A 9,833-nucleotide genomic window follows, 5' to 3' on the forward strand; every position below is an offset into this window, starting at 1 on the left:
ACGGAGTACCGGCAGCCTCGCCCGATTTCTCCATCATTTAACAGCCATGCACCAATAATACACGCATGGTATCGGTGGGCTCTTCCCACTGAGGTCGGAATCAAAAGAAAAAGAGAGAAAAAATCCCCCTCTGCACGGTCTTGTCCTTTCACGATGCAGCCGGTATCAGGTCGTGAGAAAGCTGAGACCCCCCCACACACACACGCCCCCACCCCCAATCACGAAGAGATGGCAGTCCCGCAGCAGAACAGCATCCATGCACCATGCATCATGATCTAATGCTGTGCACAAGTGGGAATTATATGTTAAATAAAACAAAGATATGTGCCACAGCAGCAATTATTTAATACATATTTATATGTACCAATCAATATTATCTTTGCAAGTGCAAACCTATGTTAGAATTTCAAATACACACACAAACACACACCATTTATTCATAGTGACAACTATGAATGAATGACCGAGCGAGCGCTGCTGTCTAACGTCAAGAAGCTCTCGAAGACCCAGCTCTTCCAAGAGCATCTTCTGTCCTCGATCTTACCTCCCCCCCTCCCCCATGCACCATCTCCTCCTGTACTCGGATCCACTCTGCACTCTCGCCCTCTGTAAATTCCACTATTCCTATTGTGGATTTGTAATTCAGCAAATTTGACATCTGCATTCAACCCATCTGCATCACACACCAGCAGTGACCACATCATCACATGTGATGTGGAATGCTCATTATTAGTCAATAATGAATATTGAAAACTGCACGCTGCTGTAACCCATGTCAGTTAAAGTCAAGGTTCAGGATTTTTTTTGCGTGCGATTGTGCGATTAACCAGCATCCGATTCAAAGGAGATTAGAAATGTTCCTTGTCAAGCTGCGCTACGGAAACCGGAGATAAGCACTGGCCAGATGTTCAAAATGTTCAGATTACCAGTCTGAAGCGACTCAAACTCCATAATTTCAGTGTGCAGTCCTCGTCTAATAACTGGCATTGTGACCTGAATGAAAATGTTTATTTCAGGATCCATGCAGCTTTTTCCATGCAACACAAGCGCGCTTAACTTTGATGTCATTGAGCTGCACTGCAGCAAAAAAATCGGAGAGGAGATTATCTGTGATAGCTTCTGTTTCTGAATTTCCCATCAGGCGGAGATCAATAATGGGACATCTTATCTTATCTTTCCTATCTAACACTATAAAGGCATGGTCTCACAAAAACGTGACATTTTCTGTTGCTGCTAATGAAGTATTTGTGCACATGCTCGCCGTTTGAGAGGGCCGTCACGTTCAGATGGAAGTCATGACTGTGAACTGTCAAATCTGATCTGTTCTGAATCAGATTGGACTTGGCTGGTCATTGGAGCGTAGCCTAACTGGCTGACTATACCACCTTTTGCATGACTTTGTGGGAGAACCAGGCCTAAGACATGGATGCACATGTATCCTCCCTCCACTGTAAGATAAGAACACTTCCCAGCTGTCCATGATGTCTGCACAGGAGAGTAACAGAGGCCTGAGTGAGCTTTAGAGGTGATTTCCATTCGCTTCACCTCCAGCCGTCGCTGACACAAGAGTTTAACTTGTGATTTATCTCATGATAATTTCAGTCTCCTCCAGATTCTCTAGTATATCACAACCCCCGGCCAAGACATGTGTCTGTGTGCTCCTTACTCTGCCAGATGTCTGTCCATGAAACCTTTTTTTACTTCCTCGCCCGCCCACGCCATTCTGCTCATCTCTTTATCTTGCTCTCCGTCCTCCTCCGGTGTCCTTCGCTGCTCTGCGGTCATTATCACTTCGAGGTCATCACGCAGCTTTGACTCTTGTCAGTCTCGCCGACCCTCGACTGGCGATGCAACACGCAGCTGCAAAATGGCCATCTAATAAATCTGTCACTTCAAGTCCAGCTGGGAGATAGCGATAAATTAGGAAATCTCTCTGGTGCTCGGCTGTGTGCAGAGAGATGTGAGGGTGGCTGGTGGATATTGGTAGTGATTGGCTTCAAGTAATCTGATTGGATAAATATATTACAGGTATCCAGGTAGCACTGTTCTCAGTCAGTTTGCAAATGAGACACAGTCTTAGTAGGTAAATACCTTCAAAAACTCAATAAATAAGAAGTCAAATTCCAAATTGAAGGCCTTTTTAGCTCAGGTTGGTCTTGGCACACGGGTTAGGGGTTATTTACATCATGATGCATACAGTGATGTGTAAAAAACAAACAAACATGCAAAATAATAAATAATAGTATTGCAGCTCGATGTGCGTCACAATTTAAAAAGACACACGGTGGAATAAAATAGGAAAAGACTAAAGATAGTGTGTTATTTATAAATATTTTAACGATACCAGGATGCTCTACCAGGACAGGGAATCCAATATGTTTTAAATGTCAATGGAAAGTATTGGAGCATTTCATTCTCTCAGAAATAATATAGTTTGCATTGTTTTATATACATATGTAACGGTATAGGTCGATTATTTAGTATAGCGCACAGCAGCAGCAGCTCCAACCTAACACGATAACTCTGTTATTCTTAATTGTGACCTACATTTTCTTCCCCCATTTTCTAATCTCCTCTTTCTGTAACCACACACTGCAGGGTGAGAATCAGCAGGAGGAAGAGTTAACATTTGGAAGTCAAAAATGTGCTAAATACTTTCTACTGCATATAGAGCAAGCTTTTCATTTCAAATAAAGCAGACTGGATTTGTACGATAGAATAACTTGTCCGACTGACCTCACCCTCGCCTCCTCTCCTTCTGTCCACTTGCTTGTCCTTCATTCTTTTAAAAAAAATCTAATTACAACATGTCCAGCACCAACACAAACAAAGCACGGGGCAGAACGGACACGACAGGCATATTAATGACAGTTTCGGTCTAAAATGTTATTGTGCAAAGCTACGGAGATAATTTCTGATACTGTATCACGCCGTTAATAGCCAGTTTTACCATGTGTCCTCTCTGTGGCAGTGTTTTTTGTGTGTGTGTGTGTGTGCTCTGCCATATTCAAGACTGGATGGGTGCTATGAATAAAACATTGAATCCATTAAAAGATTAATCGACTCTACCTTAGGCATAATTATGGTGCAATTCCTCCCAGAATGTGTGTACACACACACACGCTGAATTCGTCCATGTTCGTGACCTATATGTCAAAATCTCAAAAAACTGTCGCCTGCTAATTCAACGGTAAAGAAAACTCTCTCAGCTGATTGCCACACGCGGTTGAGTCAACTCATTGCTATTAATGCGAAAACATGGTTTTCCAGTTTGCCTTTTTGAGAAATACAGGACAATAAATATACATCACAGTGCATGTGTCAGGCACAGACAGAGACAGAGCGTTTTGAAAGATGTTACAGAAAAGCCTAATGTTGTGCTCCTGCACTGGAGTTGCACAGTTGTGTCTTATGAAATATTCAGGCGGTGTTACATGACGCTATAACAAAACGGTGTGGACATGCGACTCCACAAAGACCTTTGAGTACAAGGTGGAGGAGGGGTCAAATATGGGAGGATGAGAGAGGGCAGCGGCAAACATCCACGAGTATAAATGTTAACACCAAAGGGGATCTGATTAAATGTGTGACATTTATGGTGAAGAGACGATAGGACAAGATGGAGGCGAATGATCTGGTGAGGCCACCTCTAAACAGAAAAGACCACTAAGATTTTAGTGGTCTTGAAATGTTGTTTTAACCCTTACAACACAGAGCATTTCGGCTGCTTTTTTCCATTACTGTGTTAAAATATACAGTATATAAAGAGGCTATCAGAATGTGCAATATAGAGCGTCTTAGATCCTTTTTTATAGGCAATCTGATGAAAATGGTTTTTCATTTTCACCAATATAAACACACCTGAGCAAAAAGCACTCAAAATGTTTAAAATCAGATTGAATTTGTGAAATTTGGCTCGTTTTTATGAGCAAAAACAAAAGAAAAACGGTCTAATTTTGTGACTTCTGCACAATCATAACTTTGACTCAACAATACATAAGAAGACGAGAAAAACACATTTTTAAAGCCTGAATATGTGACCTATAAACACTCACACACACACCCAGGCTGTCCATATAAGGAGTTGTGTGTTATTCCCATGGCAATTTACAATTAGTGGGTTAACTATATATTCATAACTCTGACGGATCACATCTGTAACATTGCTACCTCCATTTTAATGACATGCATAATGATCAATATCGTTATAATGTCATATTCAAACGAGGAAAAAAGGCAGAAATTCTTTGTTTTAATTTTTTTTTTCTGACAATCTGAGATTGACCACATCCTTCATCTGTGCGGTGTATTTCGCTCTCTGTGGGGACGTTATACTAATGAAGCCACAGAGGTCTGTGCAGGTAGTGAGCCAAAAAGACACATGGAATCAATGTGTGTGTGTGTGGGTGTGTCTCTGTGTGTGTGTGTCTGTGTCATGAAGGCCAGGCTGATTTCATGACTCCACTGGGTACAGAAGGGATAATAAATTACAACAGAGCAGCAGCTGGGGGTCTGTGATGTGACTGTCACTGTGTGTCTGTGTGTGTGGAGCAAAAAAGAGATGAAATGAGTTTAAACACATTTCGAAAAATGTCACATTTTGCACTGGAGCAAATCTGCTCACAATGATAAAAGAAAAAAATAATAATTAAATAATGTGTGTAAAATTGTACTCATTGATTTTTACAAAGTTGAATTTAAAATGTGATTTAATTTAAAATGCATTTGAACGGACTCAAGAGAGGGAAATTTACAAAATTAGCATTTCTCTGACAGCGGCATAGAAAATATTACCGGTACATATTCCATCATTGGACGATACATTTATGCAAAAATTCTCTTCAATCACTGATTTCAGTGTTGTCGTCGTCGTCCTTGTGGTTTTCCAAAAAATACTATTGATCCCTCTCTGCGGGGGAAACTGGGTCAGTCAATGCAGAGAGAGGGGGGAAAAAAAGAGAAAAGTCTTGATCTGTCTTTGTGTATCTTGAGTGATTCTTGTACTATATCTAGTGTGTAATGTGTGACTTTGCTGTTGCCATGGAAATGTCTAATTTGCACCACTTTGCCTTTTTTCAGCCCGCGTTCATGACATATACATGTTCATGAGAGGCTGTTTTCACGTGTGTATGCAGATCTGCAATCAATGCAAGACGAGGTATTGGGGGAAAAAACTGATTTGCTAAAGAGTCACACACAAGGGTGTGTCCGGGTGTGTGTGTGTGTGTGTGATCAATTGAGAAATTGTGCGTCTGTAAGGAATGGTTTCATTTGTCATTTTCATTTATGGTCTTCTAAGTCAAATCTATATGAGGAATTTTAATTTTAGTTAGTTTAATGACACGGGTTATCACTGTGTGAACGCAGCAGAATGAATTATTAGCTGCTACCTGCTCTTCAAATCAATGTCTTGCAGCTTTTCCTCTCATTCAAAATACATTGTGTTGAGTATTTGGTGGAATAACTGGCATTGTTGTTGTTGTTGCCTCCACTGTTAGAAGAGAAATTGTCGTTCCTAATCCAAAAAAACCAAAGTCTGTTTGCCGTGCACTGACCTCCTGGTTTGGTCGTTTCTTGTAAGGTCAGTCTGTGTTGGGGTGCTTCGTCCTCTGTGTTTGTCTTTCCCTTGTTTTTCTTTTCCTGTCTATATGTGTACACACACGCACACACACATTTGCAGTGCTGACAGAGGCTAAAAGAAGGAGCAATGGACAGAAGAATGCTGAGTCAAGCAGACAGGAGCCCCTGCCCCAATAACGCTACAGAGCATGTGTCCTCATCAATAATGGAAAGTCCTCCCTAAAGCTCTGCCAGTCACACGGGTTACACTGTATGTGTGTGTACTGATATTTGTTACCTCTTTAGGACTTTTTCTGCCATGAACACTGACCTTGGGGTCCAAAAACCTGGACCTAATGAAGCAAAACCTCATGCGGAGCTAAGTTCAGGGTATGGAAGACTCGTGAAGATGAGGACACAAGGGACAGGATAAGATTGAGGCAGATGATCCGCTGTGGCCATCCCTGAAGGACGGAGCAAAAAAGAAAAGAAGACTTGAATTGTGAATTTTCTTTATACTATATACTTTATTTAACTTTTTGTATATAGATTTTACTTGACTCTTACAGTCATGTTTTGCTTTGCATCACTTTATAATTTCTCTATGAAAGTCACAACGTGACATTAATGGGTTTGTTCTTTAAACCAAGTCTCATTACACTTTATATTTTCTGTTTGTGTATTTTATAGACTAACTTATTGAGTAATAAAAGACGCCAAAACATTTTAATATTCCACAAACACCACAAACTGTGGTTTCCCTGTGTTTCTTCAGATTAAGTGTGACATAATGTTAACTAGCTGCTGAAAGGAAAAGTGTTTTCTATTTTCTAAAATGTGAAACTTTTCATATTAGCCAACTCATACCTCCAAATATGCACTGAGGAGTATTTTTTTGAAAGATAATAGTATATGTAATTATCTCAGTGAGCAAAATATTAAAACTCAGCAGAGCAATGGGCAGACTGATTCAGTGTGGAAATGATTGATGCTTTTCTCAGGCTCATTTGACATGAGAATCTACAGAAAAAGTGTCTGATACTCAGATGGTTGCTCAGTGATAAGGGCTTTCTTTTCCTCACTGTGGTTCCTGTTAGATGCTCACGCTGATACTGAATTCTCTTCTCAATCAACTTTTTATGCAAACACGATCCAGAAAAATTGAGATGCGGGAGATAAGCCAGTGTCCTCGCTCAGTACTTGCTATGATACAGTTTACATGCATATGGTTTCTTAATCTACAGGAATGCTGATCTCAGTCTCAGGTTTTCAAACTGATCCGTGGAAGGGCTACTATAAACGTCAGGTCACAGATGCAGAGATGGGGTTTACAGGATTTCATTAATCCTATTTGGTGTCTGGGCCTGTGATGATTGCTGTATGAGCTGCGTTAGCATTATTATCAAGCGGACAGTCTTTGTGACCTTAGCAGCAGTATAGGTGGGGGCCTTTAGTAAAGAGATTGATCCCTCCGACCAAACCCCACGGGCCCCCGCAGGATCTGTTGTCTTTATTGACCTCAGCATAAAGAGTTCACAATCTGGCCCATTGGTAGTTAGAGCCATTGATTGGAGTATCACACGTGGATGATCAATCTGTAAAAATCGCACTGGTTGCGAGCTCAGCCTGTCACTGTGGCTCTGAGGTCGTGTGGGAGCAAACACGACTGGTTTTTCTGCACCACTCTGTGAGTTCACGGGTTATTTGCATATCACAAAATAGCTCTACGAACGAATGTTATTGCAAGATTGCACTTTCCCTACATTGTGAACAAAGATGGTGCCATATAAAGATTTAAATCACACGATCATGTGATTACTATGTGCCATATCTTTGTTCTTTTAAAAGAATAACACTGTCTCTGTCTGAATATTGTATCTTTGCAGGGCTATGACTGAATTAAAAAGATTGAGTGTAAAGTGAGAGTATGACTGGACCATTTCCTGTGTTCCTGTAAAGTCAATCCATATTTTTCCATGCAGTACATTAAGATAACAGAGAAATATGACACCGTATAATGCAAACATATATAGGCCTAGCAGCGTACGCCTGAAATCAATGGCTGTGCTTTCTTTGTTCCTTTGAAATGTGCATTGCAGCGACAGTAAAAACACACTCACAGTCCTCTGTAACCCTGCAAACATGATAACATTTTATTTTTGAAACCTTTCTCCGTGTTGCCGCCCACTTTAACCCAGTCTCTCTCTCTCTGTGCTCTCTCTTAGCCAGCAGTGGTGGACAGATGGTTGGATCAAACTCCATCAAACATTTACAGCCTCACAGACACAGCCTCAACTCGCTCACCCCCTGACATCAGAGAGAGAGGTCCACTGATACCACCCCCACATACACACACACACAAGGAAACACCTAGCTTATAGTGGCAAGCTCTGACTGCTGCAGTTACTCTTCACCAAAGACCAAATGTGCAAAAGCTTCATATATGAAGCTGGATGTGTTTCTGTCTATACTGCTGATATTCTGCTCAAGGACTTTTACCAGAACATACTGAAGGCATCAGACTTTGCTTTACTGCAGCCTTGAGTCCCAGAGGTCTTATATATCTTAAACAAAAGGAGAAGGCCGATGGAGAGAGAGAAGGGGAGGACAAGGATGATGAGTCAAGGGAGAGAGAGCAAGAGAATGACAGGAGGAGGAGGAGGAGAAGGTGGAGGAGGAGGAGGAAAACACACGATTAGCAGGCAGAGTAGAAAGAGAGGCAGCAAGAGGAAGAAAGGTGACAGTCTAGGAGGAGGCGGCATAAGGAACTAAAATTGATGTCATGCCACAGTGTCCTTCAGGCTTACAGTGCAACAACAACCAGGCCTTCTCACCCACTGACTGATGATGATAATAAACAGTCTGAGACAACAGGGAAAAAACAACACAGCTTGCAGAATCATAGGTGGAAAAAAAACACACCCAATAACTTTAGCAGCACAAGTATCGTCTCTTAACACAAAGACATACATCGGAGTCACGTTCAAGAATGCAAATTGTGTGTGAAAATTAGGTGGACAACCGAAGTTATCAGCTCGTTTCTATCCCAACGAACCCCGCGGAGATTTGGTTGCCAAGTCAACCAGAGCCACTTGGATGACAGTCATCGTGCAGTAGTCAGCCTGTCTTCACCTCATGTCTTATGCATTTGTTTTTAGATTATTTTGCTTCTCTTTTTCTGACAAAAAAAGAACGTAACACCTGCTGTTTGATCATTCCAGGTTTGTGTGTGTTTTGTGTGATCATGGGATTATATTACATCGCGTGATTGGTCATTAATATTGTTATGTTTGTATGACGCTTGTCCTTCACACACAGAACCATATGTTTCTTATTTCACTTTATATTAGCATAGAAAGGGCTGTCCTATCATGTAATACGGTAGATCAGTGATTTATTAATGTATTAATATCATATTTAGTGCAGAATGAGTGAGCAAATTTCACCGTTTTAATATTTTATCTTGGAACATTTTGGCTGACACATATTTGGAGGATTATGTGGGACAGCAACATGTGACGAGTCTTAAAATAATCAAACATTATATGAATGAGGATGTTGGTGTGCAGCAATATATCCTTTACAGGAGAAACAATGTAACAAGGATGACAGTTTTGTGTCAGGGTTTCTAAAATACAGCAACATTTAAATATTTCTTTACTTGAATTTGAAGATCAGCAGCAGTTTTTAACACCAGTGTCCTGTCTAGTGCAGCTATAACCCTTTATTAATAGAAAATCAACTTGCATTGGAGTCTCCTAAAGCTACAGTATAATGCACAGAGCCTCATAGTTGCATGAAATGTTACTTACTGTGTTGCTTTTGGTGCACAGGGAAATAAACATTTAAGGAGCTTTAGCAGAACACAGTGAGGCAAGCATAAGTGAAATGCAAGTCATGCATAAACTACAGAAACTGCTCACACATGCATGGGCTCACTCACTCACTCGCCATTTTAACCCTTCAGATAATTACCCATAATTCCCCCAACACACACACACACACTCACAGTCACACCTTAACCTCCACACACAAAGTCAAAGCCAGAGCCAGCGACGACTCCCGGTTCTGTGCCAGTGCTGACAGTGCCCGTCTCATTCTGCAGTGAGCCTGCAGTCATTGAGATGCATAGCGAGATCTAAACAGAGGCTCTGCCAAGTTGCTGGCAGCCACTTAACCATCACCAGCACACACACACACACACTCATGTACACAGATGCATAGGAGAAGACAGAGAGAGAACAAGAACATTTACACGTAATAATATTTCACAC

Source organism: Microchirus variegatus (assembly GCF_963457635.1).
Source record: "Microchirus variegatus genome assembly, chromosome: 2".
In the NCBI taxonomy this organism is placed as follows: domain Eukaryota; kingdom Metazoa; phylum Chordata; class Actinopteri; order Pleuronectiformes; family Soleidae; genus Microchirus; species Microchirus variegatus.